Consider the following 17,375-nt stretch of genomic DNA (forward strand, 5'->3'; position numbering starts at 1 on the left):
TGCGTGGACGCAGAACTGTTAGCCTATAGTGACAGGTGCAGTTACGACCGTGCAGAAAACATCAGGTCATAAAGTTTGTGACGTGTCTGTAGTTTATTATTATTGTTAGTTTTTAGCAATGACGCGGTATAATACCCAGAAAAATTTTAATCACTATGTAGGAATATTGTTCGACATAGTGAAAGAACACTGACGTGTGAGCATATTATGGTACCACATACAAAAATTGTCTGCACTTGAAAATGTTAGTTGTTACACCAAAAGTTGGGACCGTGCAAAATATCGCGAAAATGGTCATTCATTATGCTCAAACCAGATCACTTTTTGTTCCTGTTTTTTGTTCCTATGCCGTTAATATGAAGTACAACATGAAACTGACGAAAGACGAGAGGATCGAAATCATCCTGCTGACTCATGGCTGGAGTTCCATTGCACGTGCCGTCAGGAAATCCATCAGAAAGTATAAAGAAATAGGATCGATTACAGGAAATCCGCATACCAGCCGTTCCTGCGCAGCAACTGATGAGGCTACAGCCACGAAAGTTTTAGCAGCAGTGGCCACGAGTCCTGTCCAAGTTATCAGGTCGCTTGCCTAATGGCATGGAGTTCCTCGGAGCAGTATCCATCAAGTCCTACAGAAACAGAAATAGTGTCTATTCAGTGTGCACCTGCAACTGCATCTGGTGGCAGATGACCCTGACTGGAGGATGAACAACTTGTGATACTGGTCATCAGGTCCCTGCAATGCCAAAGTTGATGGTAAGTTGAGCCATTTGAGGAATATGTCTAATTGGCCCTGACTTTCTGCGACCTGTCTGCAGATGATGAATGAGGAGGTGATGTCTATGGTTCTCGACGATGATGGGACACCTCCTTCATACTTTTAGCAGGATAGGGCACCACGTCATATGGTGCCTGTGTACTAGAACGGCTTGAAATGCACTTCCACAGTTGTTGGATTGGATATCGACGCCCTGTTGAGTGGCTGCCATGTTCACCACATCCGACCACTAGGTTTCTACCTGTGGGGATACCTCAAGTCCGTGGTGAAGATTCGTGATCTCCAGCACCTGGAACAGTGTATCACCCAGGTCTATTATACTGCCACAGTATCTGCACTTCGTCATGTCCATGCAAACTTTCTCCAATGGATACAGAAATGTCTTCAGGTACACGGAAAACATGTGTAACACAGTCTTCAGAGTGCATTTTGTTTTGTAGTGTGTTGTATATGATTCATGAACAATCATACATATTTTAACAGAATATGCATAACTTTTTACCAAGCATATACATTGCAAAACGGACATCACCTTTGTGTTTCTCATGAAATTATTCCATCAAAACTTGTATCATCAGCCCCTTCTCCCAGTGAAGAAAAGTGATCTGAATCCAGTATGGTAGATACCAGTGCAAACGCTAGGGATTGACTGATGAATTGATGAGAGGATATGGGCCAAAAAAGGTCTAATGAATTTATGTTCGGAAATGCATGGTTTCCATGCTAGAGACCATTTATTCAGTAAAACACTTTTACAGAGACTGTGGTCTAACATGCGGTGTACCAGCAACCACAGTTACAGTATGTGATGAAAATGGTTTCCATGTGTCTCAACACACGCGTGTACGCGCCGGAGCATGTCCTGTTTCACATGTCAACATCGGTGAGGTTGCATCCGAACAGTGTTAAAGGCAGCATGAATACGGTGCTCCAGTGTCTCCACATCTGGAATAGACTCTGCGCACACATACTTTTGAGATGGCCGCATAACAAGAAGTCGCATGGGTTGAGATCCGATGAACGAGCAGGCCATGCAGCTGCACCGCCTCGTCCGATCCATCGACCAGAAAAGACACGATTGAGATGTGTCCGGACGTTAACTGTGAAGTGGGCTGGAACGCCATCATGTAGCAACCACATAACCCTTATAATCATCAATAGCGCTTCTTCCAGCAGGGGAGGCACAATCACCTGCTAGAAATGCCTAGGTTCGGCCTGTTAGGCGATGTGGAAGGAAGACTGGTTCCAAAATAAGGTCGCCAATTATCCAAGCCCACACATTCTGGCTACACCGATGTGGACGATTCGCTGCCACCATATCATGGGGGTTCTGCACACTATCCCACAGATGACTGTTATGAAAGTTGAAGATAACACTCCTCGTAAAGGTGGCGTCATCTGTGAATAGGATGGACGACACAAATCACAGAACCGTGGATGCCTGGTGAAGAAGCCAGTGACAAAACTGCTCTCGATGTGGGAAGTCTGTCGCTAGTAAGCCTTGCAAACGCTGTAAGTGACAAAGGTTGTAGCAATTGTCATGGAGAATGTTCCACACGGTCGTCTGGCTTACGCCGTACTGGCGGGCCAACTGTCTGGTACTGAGACGGCGGTCGCCTTGCACAGTGTTAATCACATATTCCTCCAAGTCTGGTGTCCGAACATTTCGAGTACCTCCTTCATGACTGCCTCCTAAAACGACCCAGTCACAGACAAACGGTGAAACATTGTTGCAAACATTGAATGCTGTGTTTGTTGTCGGCGGGGATAGGTCTCCTGATATAACCTTGCCACCTGCCGCCCGCTGCCAATTACCTTTCCGTAAGTAAAAACCCTGTCGTCAAGCTCTCGATTTGAATAATGAACTATTGTGTACAACGCTGTATCACGTCCACTTAGAAGGTCAGTCAGCAAGAGAAGTGAATCGAACACTTTACCAGTTACTATGTTAGAAGAGGGCGCTAGGGCATGATATATGAGGGAAAGTATCACCCTCTAGTGGGAAACCATCCATACTGTAATTGTGAATGGATGGCAAAACGCGTGTTAGATAGCAATCTCTGTAACAAAGTATGACTGAAAAAATGGTCTCTAACATGAAACCATGCATTTTCGGACATAAGTTCATGCCAAAGAAGAGACGCGACGCATTCATATAACTGATAGCCTTGCTGAGCAATGGATCCACCTTCAGTGCGAGTGCACAAATACGTCCGACCTCCTTTGAGAATTTCTGAGTAGCGAACGGAAGTAGGCTATAATAGACAGGCACTGCGGATAGGCGGGAGTGAAGATCGGCCCTGAGGAGTGGCGAGATAGTCGGTGCAGTTACGATAGTGCTGTGACCCGGATGGCGCAGTGGTTACCATATCCGCCTAGTAAGCAGAATATCCCGGTTTCGAATCCTGGTGCGGTAAACATTTTTGCTCAGTGCTGCTGATTTCACTTAATGTCCCACTGCAACTGACAGCTGTGATCTCCCTTCAATTTACATATGGATTCTGCGTGGTGTCTGTTCTTTCGGACAATATGCCAATGGCCTATGTCATTTTCTATCGGCCCCGCCGTGCTCTGGTAGTCTGGCGTGGGTATTCAGTTCGTATCATTGCAGGAGACATATATCTGCAGATAATAAAAAAAAATTATTGTTTTATTTTGCAGAGGTTATACTTAAAACTCTATGACTATCTCTCGTACAAGAAGACTATTGTAGGGTACAGCCACATTTTTTTCAACGAGAGAGCTCAATAAAAACAGTCGGCAGTGAGAAACAGAGACAACAATTGGTGTCATATCCGTTTTCACAGTAGTGTTCTTACAAGGTGTCCGAAATTTGTAAGTTCAAAATTGTACAGTGTATGTAGGATCCCAAATTGACTATTTCGAAGTGAAAAATGTAAATGAAGTTCCATGCTTCTTGAAAGAGCGTAGGGGAACGACACTGGAGATCCCCGCCGTCGTACTAGGAAAGGTCCTGATGGTGGTGGTTCGCCGTTGCCTTCCTTCCTTCCTTCTACCCAGTCACCTCAGGGTAGGTGAAAATCTCAGGCCTCGCAGGGTATCGAACCCGGGACCACGAGCTTGGGAAGAAAGAACGCTACGGCAAGACCACGAGCTGCGGAGTAAAAGAAGATATTTCTAGATGGTTATTTCAGGCTTTCTAGACCCACAATGGGTGATATGTGTGAAGCTCGTTTTTCGTAACAGACAACCAATGATATTTGAGCTACCGTAGAAAACAACACACAATCGTCTGTGACGTACGCGCTGTTTTCCACTGCCTGCAGTCCTTACTCGTTATAGCGATGTTCTTGGTAGATTATTATTTGCACAGAAATGCTTTAGAATAGGGTGGTGGTTCTTTTGCGGGACGATTCATGAAGAGCCCCAACGCTCATGATTTACTTCCATACAATGCCGTCATCCAGACGCACTTTCCTGGTAGTTGCTTCCTCAAACTCTCTTATCCAGAAAGGCCCCTATTACATCTGTTAGTCTCCCAGAGGATGTTGATTCAACAAGACAGTGCACCAGCTTGTTGTCTTCACTCCGAAGACTCGGTTAATTCAGCTCGCCTCACCACTGTATCATGTGCAAGGCTCTCTCAGCAACCACTGCGGTTCAGAAAGTAACCTCCGATTGGTCACAGTGCGGGTTGTGGGGGGAGTAGCGACGCCATCTGTGCGTTCACGCACTCAACAGGTCAGTCGGCATCAAGCCGTGGTAGAGTGAACGTCGTACCTGCGCTAGTTTAGTTTTTGTGGCAGTTTGAAATGTGTGCTGCAATAGAAAACCCCGCCAAATGTGAAGTGCGTGCTGTCATAAGGTTTTTTACAGCCAAAGGATATTCTGCAGCAGCTATTCACCGTGAGCTTTGTGCCGTGTACGGACCAAGAGTTATGAGTGAAGGAGTTGTCCGTGAATGGGTACGTTTATTTAAAAATGGACGAGAAAACGTTCATGATGAAGAGAGGAGTGGTAGACCATCATTGGTGACTGACGAACTCGTTCAGACAGTTGATGCGAAAGTTCGTGAAAACCGACGTTTCTCAATGTCGGAGTTGTCTACTGGTTTTACACAGATTTCTAAGACTCTCTTGTACGAGATAGTGACAGCAAGATTGGGTTACCGTAAGTTCTGTGCACGATGGGTGCCCAAAATTCTTACCGACCACCACAAAACTCAAAGAATGGCCTCTGCATTAGACTTCCTGTCACGTTATGAGGACGAAGGAGAACCATTGTTAAACAGAGTCGTGACCGGTGACGAAACCTGGATTAAGTACGTGAACCCTGAGACAAAAGAACAATCAAAGATGTGGGCACATTCAAATTCGCCTACCAAACCAAGAAAAGCCTCGCAAGATTTTTCTGCCAGAAAACTGATGGCAACGGTGTTTTGGGATGCCAAAGGGGTGTTGTTGGTTGAATTCATGGAACGTGGTACGACCATTAATCAAGACGTGTACTGTGAAACAATAAAAAAGTTACGACGGGCTATACAGAACAAACGCCGTGGTATGCTGACTTCCGGTATCGTTTTTTTGCACCATAACGCCCGTCCTCACTCTGCTCGCAGAACAACGGCCCTTCTTGAGTCCTTCAAGTGGGACGTTATCAACCATCCACCTTACAGCCCAGACCTGGCGCCAAGTGATTATCACCACTTCATGCATTTGAAGAAATGGCTCGGGTCACAGCGGTTTGATGACGACGAAGAGCTCAAAGATGCGGTCACAGGCTGGCTCCAGGCACAAGCGGGTGATTTTTATGCAGAAGGAATTTCAAAGCTTGTGAAGAGATACGATAAGTGCCTCAATCGCTATGGAGACTATGTAGAAAAATAGTGCAAAGATGTAGTTGTAAGATGTATATATTAAAATATTTTTATTTAACTTGGTGTATTTTTTTAAATCAACCGGAGGTAACTTTCTGAACGGCCCTCGTATATCCATTTGAACCTCCTCACTGTATTACTGCACACTCTAAAGTTTTCACATCACACATTCCCCTATTAAGAAACGGAGTGTTCCATAATTCCTCACCACGTATCCTACTCACCTATCCGTTTTTAGGGTGCCGTGCAGCCGGCCGCTGTGGCTGAGCAGTTCTAGGCGCTTCAGTCTGGAACCACGCGACCGCTACGGTCGCAGGTTCGAATCCTGCCTCGAGCATGGATGTGTGTAATATCTTTAGGTTAGTTAGGTTTACGTAGTTCTAAGTTCTACGGGACTTCTGACCTCAGATGTTAAGTCCCATAGTGCTCAGAGCCATTTTAATCATTTGGTTCCGTACATCAACCGGCATAAACGGAAACCTTATAAGACCACTTCATTGTCTGCCTGTCCGTTCGACTGCTCAAAACTCTTTTTCTTAGGAACGGGTAGATTTATCGTTGAAATTTATGTCACGTACTAAGATCTATAGTCCTTTGGCGATATAATAACGTTAAGCTTCCAAATCAATGCAATCAGAAGATACAGAAAGTTACGTCACATATTTCGATACTTACAAACTCACTCATTAAAACCAGGACGGTACTTCCACTAGACGTAGAATCGTGAAATTTGACAAGAAGTAACATTTCGCAGTAAAGGAAAAATCAGAAAATGTTCATTTGTAGCCGACCGATGTGGCCGAGTGGTTCTAGGCGCTTCAGTCTGGAACCGCGCGACCGCTACCGTCACAGGTTCGAATCCTGCCTCAGGCATGGATGTGTGTGACGTCCTTAGGTTAATTAGATTTAAGTAGTTCTAAGTTCTGCGGGACTGATGACCTCAGATGTTAAGTACTATAGTGCTAGAGCCATTTGTTCATTTGTAACTATATCATACGAAAAGAATATTTCTTTTGTCATTTGTTATCAGAGTTCAGAATTAATATTGAAACATTCTGAAGAGTTCTGGAATTCAAGGGACCGATACATTCATATCATAGTTGATAATAGGTAAAAATAGTGGGGATTCTCGATTCCCGGCATGCATGAACTGCCGAAATAAAAAGTTAAGTTTGTACGGAACACACAGTACGCGAGTCCCACTGGCACCTCGCCTAATTTCAGTAGGCTGTGCCACAAATTTCTTGTTTCCTCGGGTCGACTGAGTATCTCTTCTTTACTTATAGCCCTTCGATAATGATGTAGATGATCATCTGAAAAAAATATAATCTTATCACTGAATAGGGAGATGAATTCTGGGTCCACGGTCAGTATGGTCGGTGGTAGTGATAGGTTTACCAAGTCTGGTTTCAATTGCAGCACTCATCCCATGCATCCGTGTTGACCTCTTACAACTCCGCCCCGTTACCCAACGCCTAGATGGAACGAATACTACAGATTCGACTATTAATATTCGTCGTTTCGGCAATTATTATACCATCATCTTTCAGCCTACACCTCACACGCAACCAGACCGTGATGTAAGATATCTTCGTTACTTGTTAAACACCATAATAATTACGAAAACTGAGGACGTGACACCAAGAGTTGTCATTTAAGACTCCTAGTTAGCAAGGGGCACCATATCACTATATTTGGTTCTTGTAAATATTGAGTCATATTTGCACCAAACTACGTGGAAATTGTCCCTTATTCCAAAACTATTTATATTTGTTACTGGTGTCCACTATCTCCACAAGTAGTGCTGCTAGGAGTATTCATACAATAACTTATTATATCAAGATCGAATAACTGCAACAAATATTCACATTACCCGTTAAATTTTTTTGTCATATTCATATGTGATAAGTAACCCACAAAAAATTTCATCACGAAATGCATCCGAAAATCGTGAAAATGGTATGAAATACGTCAGCAAGATATGCAATCATGACGTCGCTATCATTTTCATCATGCTCACTAGGGGTAAGATAGATACTGCCTACAGGAGAATTGGCTCTGAGCACTATGGGACTCAACTGCTGAGGTCATTAGTCCCCTAGAACTTAGAACTAGTTAAACCTAACTAACCTAAGGACATCACAAACATCCATGCCCGAGGCAGGATTCGAACCTGCGACCGTAGCGGTCTTGCGGTTCCAGACTGCAGCGCCTTTAACCGCACGGCCACTTCTGCCGGCCACAGGAAAATTAAAGAGACCTTTGGAGAAAAGAGAACCACTTGTATGAATATCAAGAACTCAGATGGAAACTCAGTTCTAAGCAAAGAAAGGAAAGCAGAAAGGTGGAAGGAGTATATAGAGGGTCTATACAAGGGCGGAGTACTTGAGGACAATATTATGGAAATGGAAGAGGATGTAGATGAAGATGAAATGGGAGATACGACACTGCATGAAGAGTCTGATAGAGCACTGAAAGACCTGAGTCGAAACAAGGCCCCGGGAGCAGACAACATTCCATTAGAACTACTCACGGCCTTGGGAGAAACAGTCCTGACAAAACTCTACAATCTGGTGAGCAAGATGTATGAGACAGGTGAAATACCCTCAGACTTTAAGAATAATATAATAATTCCAATCCCAAAGAAAGCAGGTGTTGACAGATGTGAAAATTACCGAACTATCAGTTTAATAAGTCACTGCTGCAAAATACTATCGCGAATTCCTTACAGACGAATGGAAAAACTGGTAGAAGCCGACCTCGGGATAGATCAGTTTGGATTCCGTAGAAATATTGCAACACGTGAGGCAATACTGACTGTACGACTTATCTTAGAAGAAAGATTAAGGAAAGGCAAACCTACGTTTCTAGCATTTGTAGACTTAGAGAAAGCTTTTGACAATGTTGACTGGAATTCTCTCTTTCAAATTCTAAAGGTGGCAGGGCTAAAATACAGGGCTCGAAAGGCTATTTACAATTTGTACAGCAACCAGATGACAGTTATAAGAGTCGAGGGGCATGAAATGGAAGCAGTGGTTGGGAAGGGAGTAAGACAGGGTTGTAGCCTCTCCCCGATGTTATTCAGTCTGTATACTGAGCAAGCAGTAAAGGAAACAAAAGAAAAATTCGGAGTAGGTATTAAAATCCACGGAGGAGGAATAAAAACTTTGAGGTTCGCCGATGACATTGTAATTCTGTCAGAGACAGCAAAGGACTTGGAAGAGCAGTTGAACGGAATGGACAGTGTCTTGAAGAGAGGATATAAGATGAACATCAACAAAAGCAAAACGAGGATAATGGAATGTAGTCGAATTAAGTCGGGTGATGCTGAGGGAATTAAATTAGGAAATGAGACACTTAAAGTAGTAAAGGAGGTTTGCTATTTGGGGAGCAAAATAACTGATGATGGTCGAAGTAGGGAGGATATAAAATGTAGACTGGTAATGGCAAGGAAAGGATTTCTGAAGAAGGGAAATTTTTTAACATCGAGTATAGATTTAAGTGTCAGGAAGTCGTTTCTGAAAGTATTTGTATGGAGTGTAGCCATGTATGGAAGTGAAAGATTGGCACGATAAACAGTTTAGACAGGAAGAGAATAGAAGCTTTCGAAATGTGGTGCTACAGAAGAATGCTGGAGATTAGATGGGTAGATCACATAACTAATGAGGAGGTATTGAATAGAATTGGGGAAAAGAGTAGTTTGTGGCAAAACTTCACTAGAAGAAGGGATCGGTTGGTAGGACCTTTTTCTGAGGCATCAAGGGATTACCAATTTAGTACTGGAGGGCAGGGTGGAGGGTAAAAATCGTAGAAGGAGACCAAGAGGTGAATACATTAAGCAGATTCAGAAGGATGTAGGTTGTAGTAAGTACTCGGAGATGAAGAAGCTTGCAGAGGATAGAGTGGCTTGGAGAGCTGCATCAAACCAGTCTCAGGACTGAAGACCACAACAACAACAACAACAATGCTCATTTCGCATACAACGAAGGTTTGTAAATTTTGTAGAATTTGTTTTTGGTTTACTTGTCGTATCTGACGTTGGGAATAATTTGGTGAAACCTGTAACGTGAATATTTGTGGTAATCAGGCGATCTTGACATAATAATTTGTTGAACGCAGATTCATAAGGTCGCATGATCCGTTTTGACAGTATATCAAGTCCGTGCAAAAACCCTAGGGGTGTCTTACGGTGACAGCACTTTTTCTTAGATAGAGTTTGTTAATTGTGTTTGGTGGAAGTTTTTCCCACGATTTAACGAGTTATGATCTACGTAACACTCCTACTCACGGCCATCTGGGCCCATAGGGGTAAATGACTTACCTACTGTCTTGAAAAAGTCCAGCAACACGGGAAACTCGACACAAATTAACGGTAATATATATCGTTACTCCTAACAGTATTAGTTTCTAATCCTCCAGTATATTTTTCCAAATGGTAAGTCATTTTCGTATCAAGACTGAGTGAAAATTACTCTAAGGCTTTCAGAATCATACGTACATCTTACTACTTTCTCATTGCCACTCCCAGAGCCGGCCGTGTGACCGAGCGGTTCTAGGCGCTACAGTCCGGAACCACGTTACCACTACAGTCTCAGGTTCGAATCGTGCCTCGGGCATGGATGTGTGTGATGTCCTTAGGTTAGTTAGGTTTAAGTAGTTTTGAGTTCTAGGGGACTGATGACCGCAGAAGTTAAGTCCCATAGTGTTCAGAGCTATTTGAAGCACTCCGAGATACCAGGGTGCCGGGGTTGTTTTCCGGCACATTATATTTTTCAAGACTGTGAATCACATACACAATGAGGTGACAAAAGTCGTGGGATGCGTCGTAATTTGCTGTCAGATCTTCTGTTGCCCGGAGTAGTGCAGCAGCTCGATGTTGCCTGGAATAAACAGGTCGTTGGAAGGCCCCTGAAGAAATATTGAGCCACGGTGCATCTATAGGCGTCTGTAAATCCCAGGTGCAGGATTTCGTGCACGAACTGACCTCTCGATTATGTCCCATTAATGTTCGACGGGATTCATGTCGGGCTATATGGGTGGCCAAATCATACGCTCAAATTGTTCAGAACGTTCTAGAAACCAATCGCGAACAACTGTGCCCCAGTGACATGGTGCATTGTCGTCGCCATACAGAAAAATTCCATTGTTATTTTGGAACATTAAATCCATGAATGGCTGGAAATGGTGTCCAAGTGGCCGATCATAAACGGGACACAGTCTATACCACGTAAATAGAGCCCACACCATTATGGAGCCACCACCAGCTAGCACATCGCCTTGTTGACAACTTGGGTCCTTGGCTTCGTGGGGTCTGCACCACACTCGAACCCTACCATTAACTCGTACCAACTGAAATCGAGACTCATCTGATCAGCCCTACGTTTTCCAGTCGTCTAGGATCCAATCGATATGGTCATGAGCCCAGGAGAGGCGCTGCAGGTGATGTCGTGACTTGTAGCTTCTCCTGCAGTTTTTTAACATAAATCAGCCACTTCATTTTGATAATTTCCTTGTTAAATTTCTGTCGCAGGTACGTGTAATTTATAGTGGTAGCTAGTTTGGGGTGCAGCCGTTCATTTTAATTTCAGACCAGCACTAAAAGTGCTCATCAGTTCAAAAATCCAGTGACGTACTTGCGTACCATCCGCGCTGTCTGCCTGGAGCCTCGTCTCTCTTGGCTGCGCCAGCACGCACTTTGTAAAGGACATGTGGCTCCTAATGCCTAGTGGTTCGATATCCCCCCCCCCCCCCTGTCACTACTCTGTAAGGAGGTTTGCCTCACCCACCCACTTAAGTAAATATCCAAAAGTTTAATATGAAATCTTACTGGCTAGATATCGCAACCACCGACATTAGCTTCATCAATAATTATACTCTTATTTGTAGATTGGATTTAATTTATGTTTGGTTGGGGTTATCAATTTAATTGAATTTGATTGTGATGTGTCCCATTTTTATTAATAAGCGTTTTTATATAGCAGTGCACACAATTATTGTCGAAAGCTAAATGTCACAGGTTCGAGTCCTAATCTGACACACAACTGAAAGCTGCAGAGAAGTGCAAAAATAGGCTTTTGTTCAAGGCACGAACATCCAAATATATTTACCGTCGATAATCTGTGTTACCGTTTCTATTTCTGCATTGCTAATTAGTGAGAATCTCACATTTACTGCGAGCATTGGCTGCAGTTAATAAAAACAAAATATTAAAGTATTTTAACGAATTAAAATAGGCAATATGGTTCTTGAAGAATCATGTTTGCAGGGATAGCTAGGAATTCTTTTTATTACTGTGAATGGTTTTGACAGCTCTGCACTGTCATCATCGGATCTTGTACCGTTATTAGATGTACATGCTTCTTACAATATGAAAGTAACAAAGTGATGTTGCGTGAAATTGTAATAAAAAGTGGCAGGGAACATCAGCATGTCACAAAGAAAATATCACCATTCTGGTGTCAAGCGATAGTGTAAGCGGGGACATTAGCACAGCACAACATGTTATATGTTTTAACCGTGTGATATTTTATTTGTGTCACGCTGTGTTCTCTGCCAGGGGAAGGGGAGGAGGGTGGGGTGGGGGAGGAATAAAGAGAAAGTGTAAGTGGGTGAAAGCTAGTGAAATGGCAGACAGAGTATAGAGCAGTGACAATTGGGAAGAGAGATAGCCACAGTCAGAAGGCATATTCGCAATTTTTGTGCTTCGATAAGAGCATTTTTCCGCTGTTAAAATTAACGCTGGATTGCCTCATGAGTATTTAGTTTCTCAGCCCAGATATTCAAGGTTATTTTACTTACATTCTACTAACACCGGAAGAGGAGGAAAGACTAAGAATTCGAGTACTATAAGAAGTGGATAATGACTCTACCAGGCAATACAACATTGCCATTCGGCACTTTCACAGGCGTGGTTTCGCTACCTCCATATAACGCTCTAAGAAAAGCTCATAAGTGGAGCAGAGACGAATGGGGAATAATTCTAGCGACGATACGCGGCGCTAATTGGAAATGCTTTAACGTAAGCGACTCTGCTGTAGTCCGGCGCCTCGAAAGCTTCATCTCGCAATCGGCGAAACTGGTTGGCTGTCCACGAGCTGCTTTCGAGAATTTCTACGTAAAGTGTTTGAAGGACGATTACACGACGAGTAGACGGCAAAATGTAGAACCTCTATAGTTCGTGGACGTCGTAGGTTTTTTGGCTCTCTGTAAAGCAGTATAAGCGGCGAATGCGATGAGAGAGTTCACTGCTAGTCCAGGCACAAAGGCTTAGGAGAACGCCGTTCGGCGTACATTGTAGGACATAGAGCTCAGCAGACGACCACTCCGTGTTACCATATTCACTCAACCACATTGTCACTTACGAGCGGAGTGGGTAGAGGATATTCGAGTTTGGAGTGTGGTTCAATGGAAACTTGTCGTCTGGTAGGGTGTTTTGTTTCTTGCACGCTAAGTTGACGGATGTGTCGAGATACGACGTGGTTCAAGTGAAAAAGTCCGCGAAACATACCCCGCTCTGCCGACACAGGAGGCAGTATTATGCTACGGAAAACATAAACCTGGGCTTCCTTGGGATCTGTGGTAGTAATCGAAGGTACCATGACAGCTGTGGATTGCATGGATATTACTACAGACCACCTGCAACCCTCTAATTTTAATGTAATCCCTGACTTCGATTTCAGCAGGTTATCTCTCTGTTTAATATGACAAAGCGGTGCTACAGTGGTTTCTGGGGCATAGCAGTGTACTAATGTTGATGTCTTAGGCACGAAGTTTGCTTGAGATGAACCTGATGGAAGACAAACGAAGGGCAGTAGCTCCACGCCCACAAACCATCGTGTCATAATTTACGAAAATTTCGTAACCTGTGCGTTGACATACCGCCTTAAAACTACTGAGGAGTCGTTGAATCCGCGCCACGAGAATCGCTGCTGCATTGCGCTCCAGATTTGCACCAACAAGCTAGAGCAGGTCGTCTTAATATTTTGGCCCATCATTGTATGTGCGAGCGTGCGCGAGTGTGTGTGTGTGTGTGTGTGTGTGTGTGTGTGTGTGTGTGGCCCATCGTTGTATATATGTATATATACAGGGTGTTTCAAAAATGACCGGTATATTTAAAACGGCAATAAAAACTAAACGAGCAGCGATAGAAATACACCGTTTGTTGCAATATGCTTGGGACAACAGTACATTTTCAGGCAGACAAACTTTCGAAATTACAGTAGTTACAATTTTCAACAACAGATGGCGCTGCGGTCTGGGAAACTCTATAGTACGATATTTTCCACATATGCACCATGCGTAACAATAATATGGCGTAGTCTCTGAATGAAATTACCCGATTGTCTGGCGGAATGGCTTCACATGCAGATGAGATGTACTGCCTCAGCTGTTCAATTGTTTCTGGATTCTGGCGGTACACCTGGTCTTTCAAGTGTCGCCACAGAAAGAAGTCACAGGGGTTCATGTCTGGCGAATAAGGAGGCCAATCCACGCCGCCTCCTGTATGTTTCGGATAGCCCAAAGCAATCACACGATCATCGAAATATTCATTCAGGAAATTAAAGACGTCGGCCGTGCGATGTGGCCGGGCACCATCTTGCATAAACCACGAGGTGTCGTCTAAGGCAGTTTGTACCGCCACAAATTCACGAAGAATGTCCAGATAGATCGTTTCGGATCTGAAAAATGGGCCAATGATTCCTTTGGAAGAAATGGCGGCCCAGACCAGTACTTTTTGAGGATGCAGGGACGATGGGACTGCAACATGGGGCTTTTCGGTTCCCCATATGCGCCAGTTCTGTTTATTGACGAAGCCGACTAGGTAAAAATAAGCTTCGTCAGTAAACCAAATGCTGCTCACATGCATATCGCCGTCATCAATCCTGTGCACTATATCGTTAGCGAATGTCTCTCGTGCAGCAATGGTAGCGGCGCTGAGGGGTTGCCGCATTTGAATTTTGTATGGATAGAGGTATAAACTCTGGTGCATGAGACGATACCTGGACGTTGGCGTCATTTGGACCGCAGCTGCAACATGGCGAACGGAAACCCAAGGCCGCTGTTGGATCACCTGCTGCACTAGCTGCGCGTTGCCCTCTGTGGTTGCCGTACGCGGTCGCCCTACCTTTCCAGTACGTTCATCCGTCACGTTTCCAGTCCGTTGAAATTTTTCAAACAGATCCTTTATTGTATCGTTTTTCGGTCCTTTGGTTACATTAAACCTCCGTTGAAAACTTCGTCTTGTTGCAACAACACTGTGTTCTAGGCGGTGGAATTCCAACACCAGAGAAATCCTCTGTTCTAAGGAAAAAACCATGTTATCTACAGCACACTTGCACGTTGTGAACAGCACACGCTTACAGCAGAAAGACGACGTACAGAATGGCGCACCCACAGACTGCGTTGTCTTCTATATCTTTCACATCACTTGCAGCGCCATCTGTTGTGAAAATTGTAACTACTGTAATTTCGAAAGTTTGTCCGCCTGAAAATGTACTGTTGTCCCAAGCACATTGCAACAAACGGTGTATTTCTATCGCTGCTCGTTTAGTTTTTATTGCCGTTTCAAATATACCGGTCAGTTTTGAAACACCCTGTGTATATATATATATATATATATATATATATATATATATATATATATATATATATATATATACACTCCTGGAAATGGAAAAAAGAACACATTGACACCGGTGGGTCAGACCCACCATACTTGCTCCGGACACTGCGAGAGGGCTGTACAAGCAACGATCACACGCACGGCACAGCGGACACACCAGGAACCGCGGTGTTGGCCGTCGAATGGCGCTAGCTGCGCAGCATTTGTGCACCGCCGCCGTCAGTGTCAGCCAGTTTGCCGTGGCATACGGAGCTCCATCGCAGTCTTTAACACTGGTAGCATGCCGCGACAGCGTGGACGTGAACCGTATGTGCAGTTGACGGACTTTGAGCGAGGGCGTATAGTGGGCATGCGGGAGGCCGGGTGGACGTACCGCCGAATCGCTCAACACGTGGGGCGTGAGGTCTCCACAGTACATCGATGTTGTCGCCAGTGGTCGGCGGAAGGTGCACGTGCCCGTCGACCTGGGACCGGACCGCAGCGACGCACGGATGCACGCCAAGACCGTAGGATTCTACGCAGTGCCGTAGGGGACCGCACCGCCACTTCCCAGCAAATTAGGGACACTGTTGCTCCTGGGGTATCGGCGAGGACCATTCGCAACCGACTCCATGAATCTGGGCTACGGTCCTGCACACCGTTAGGCAGTCTTCCGCTCACGCCCCAACATCGTGCAGCCCGCCTCCAGTGGTGTCGCGACAGGCGTGAATGGAGGGACGAATGGAGACGTGTCATCTTTAGCGATGAGAGTCGCTTCTGCCTTGGTGCCAATGATGGTCGTATGCGTGTTTGGCGCCGTGCAGGTGAGAGCCACAATCAGGACTGCATACGACCGAGGCACACAGGGCCAACACCCGGCATCATGGTGTGGGGAGCGATCTCCTACACTGGCCGTACACCACTGGTGATCGTCGAGGGGACACTGAATAGTGCACGGTACATCCAAACCGTCATCGAACCCATCGTTCTACCATTCCTAGACCGGCAAGGGAACTTGCTGTTCCAACAGGACAATGCACGTCCGCATGTATCCCGTGCCACCCAACGTGCTCTAGAAGGTGTAAGTCAACTACCCTGGCCAGCAAGATCTCCGGATCTGTCCCCCATTGAGCATGTTTGGGACTGGATGAAGCGTCGTCTCACGCGGTCTGCACGTCCAGCACGAACGCTGGTCCAACTGAGGCGCCAGGTGGAAATGGCATGGCAAGCCGTTCCACAGGACTACATCCAGCATCTCTACGATCGTCTCCATGGGAGAATAGCAGCCTGCATTGCTGCGAAAGGTGGATATACACTGTACTAGTGCCGACATTGTGCATGCTCTGTTGCCTGTGTCTATGTGCCTGTGGTTCTGTCAGTGTGATCATGTGATGTATCTGACCCCAGGAATGTGTCAATAAAGTTTCCCCTTCCTGGGACAATGAATTCACGGTGTTCTTATTTCAATTTCCAGGAGTGTATATATGTGTGTGTGTGTACCTTCCAGTTTAGCTGTGGAATTCCTAGAGCAATTCCAACCTGCCTTGTTTACACATAACGTTCGATGGCTTGGAAAATACATTGTGCGGGAAGTGACACCTAGCACCCTGATGGGAATGAGAAAGCGGTAAGATGTACACAGGATTTTGAGAACATTGGAGCAATTTTCACTCAAATTTGATAAGAATATGACTTAATATTTTAAAAATACCCTGGAGGGTCACGAACTGCCAACGCAACTAGGACTAACAAGCTATATAACTTTTAAGATGTGCCGAGTGTTCGGTTTCCGGATCTGCTGGACTCTTTCATCACAGTTTAGCCCTAGGGGTGCAGACATTAGTAATTAACATATTCTATCTACGAAAAATTAGTTATGCTGAGACACTCCTATCGTTTTTTGTTTTATGGAGCCGACTTACCGTCAGATGGAAGCACAAACAGTTTTTTCGAGATGTATAAATCTTAATTATATGCAAAATGACATAATGAAAATGGTAGTGTTGGCATATCTTTCTAATGTGTTTTACACCATTTTCTTTATGTTCATTATGCTTATCATGACGAAATTGTTTGTGGATTAATTATCACATCTGAATATGGCCAAACAAACATTACGATCAATATATGTAGTCATTAGACGATCTTGACGTAAT

This window comes from Schistocerca serialis, chromosome 7 (genome assembly GCF_023864345.2).
Source record: "Schistocerca serialis cubense isolate TAMUIC-IGC-003099 chromosome 7, iqSchSeri2.2, whole genome shotgun sequence".
Lineage (NCBI taxonomy): Eukaryota > Metazoa > Arthropoda > Insecta > Orthoptera > Acrididae > Schistocerca > Schistocerca serialis.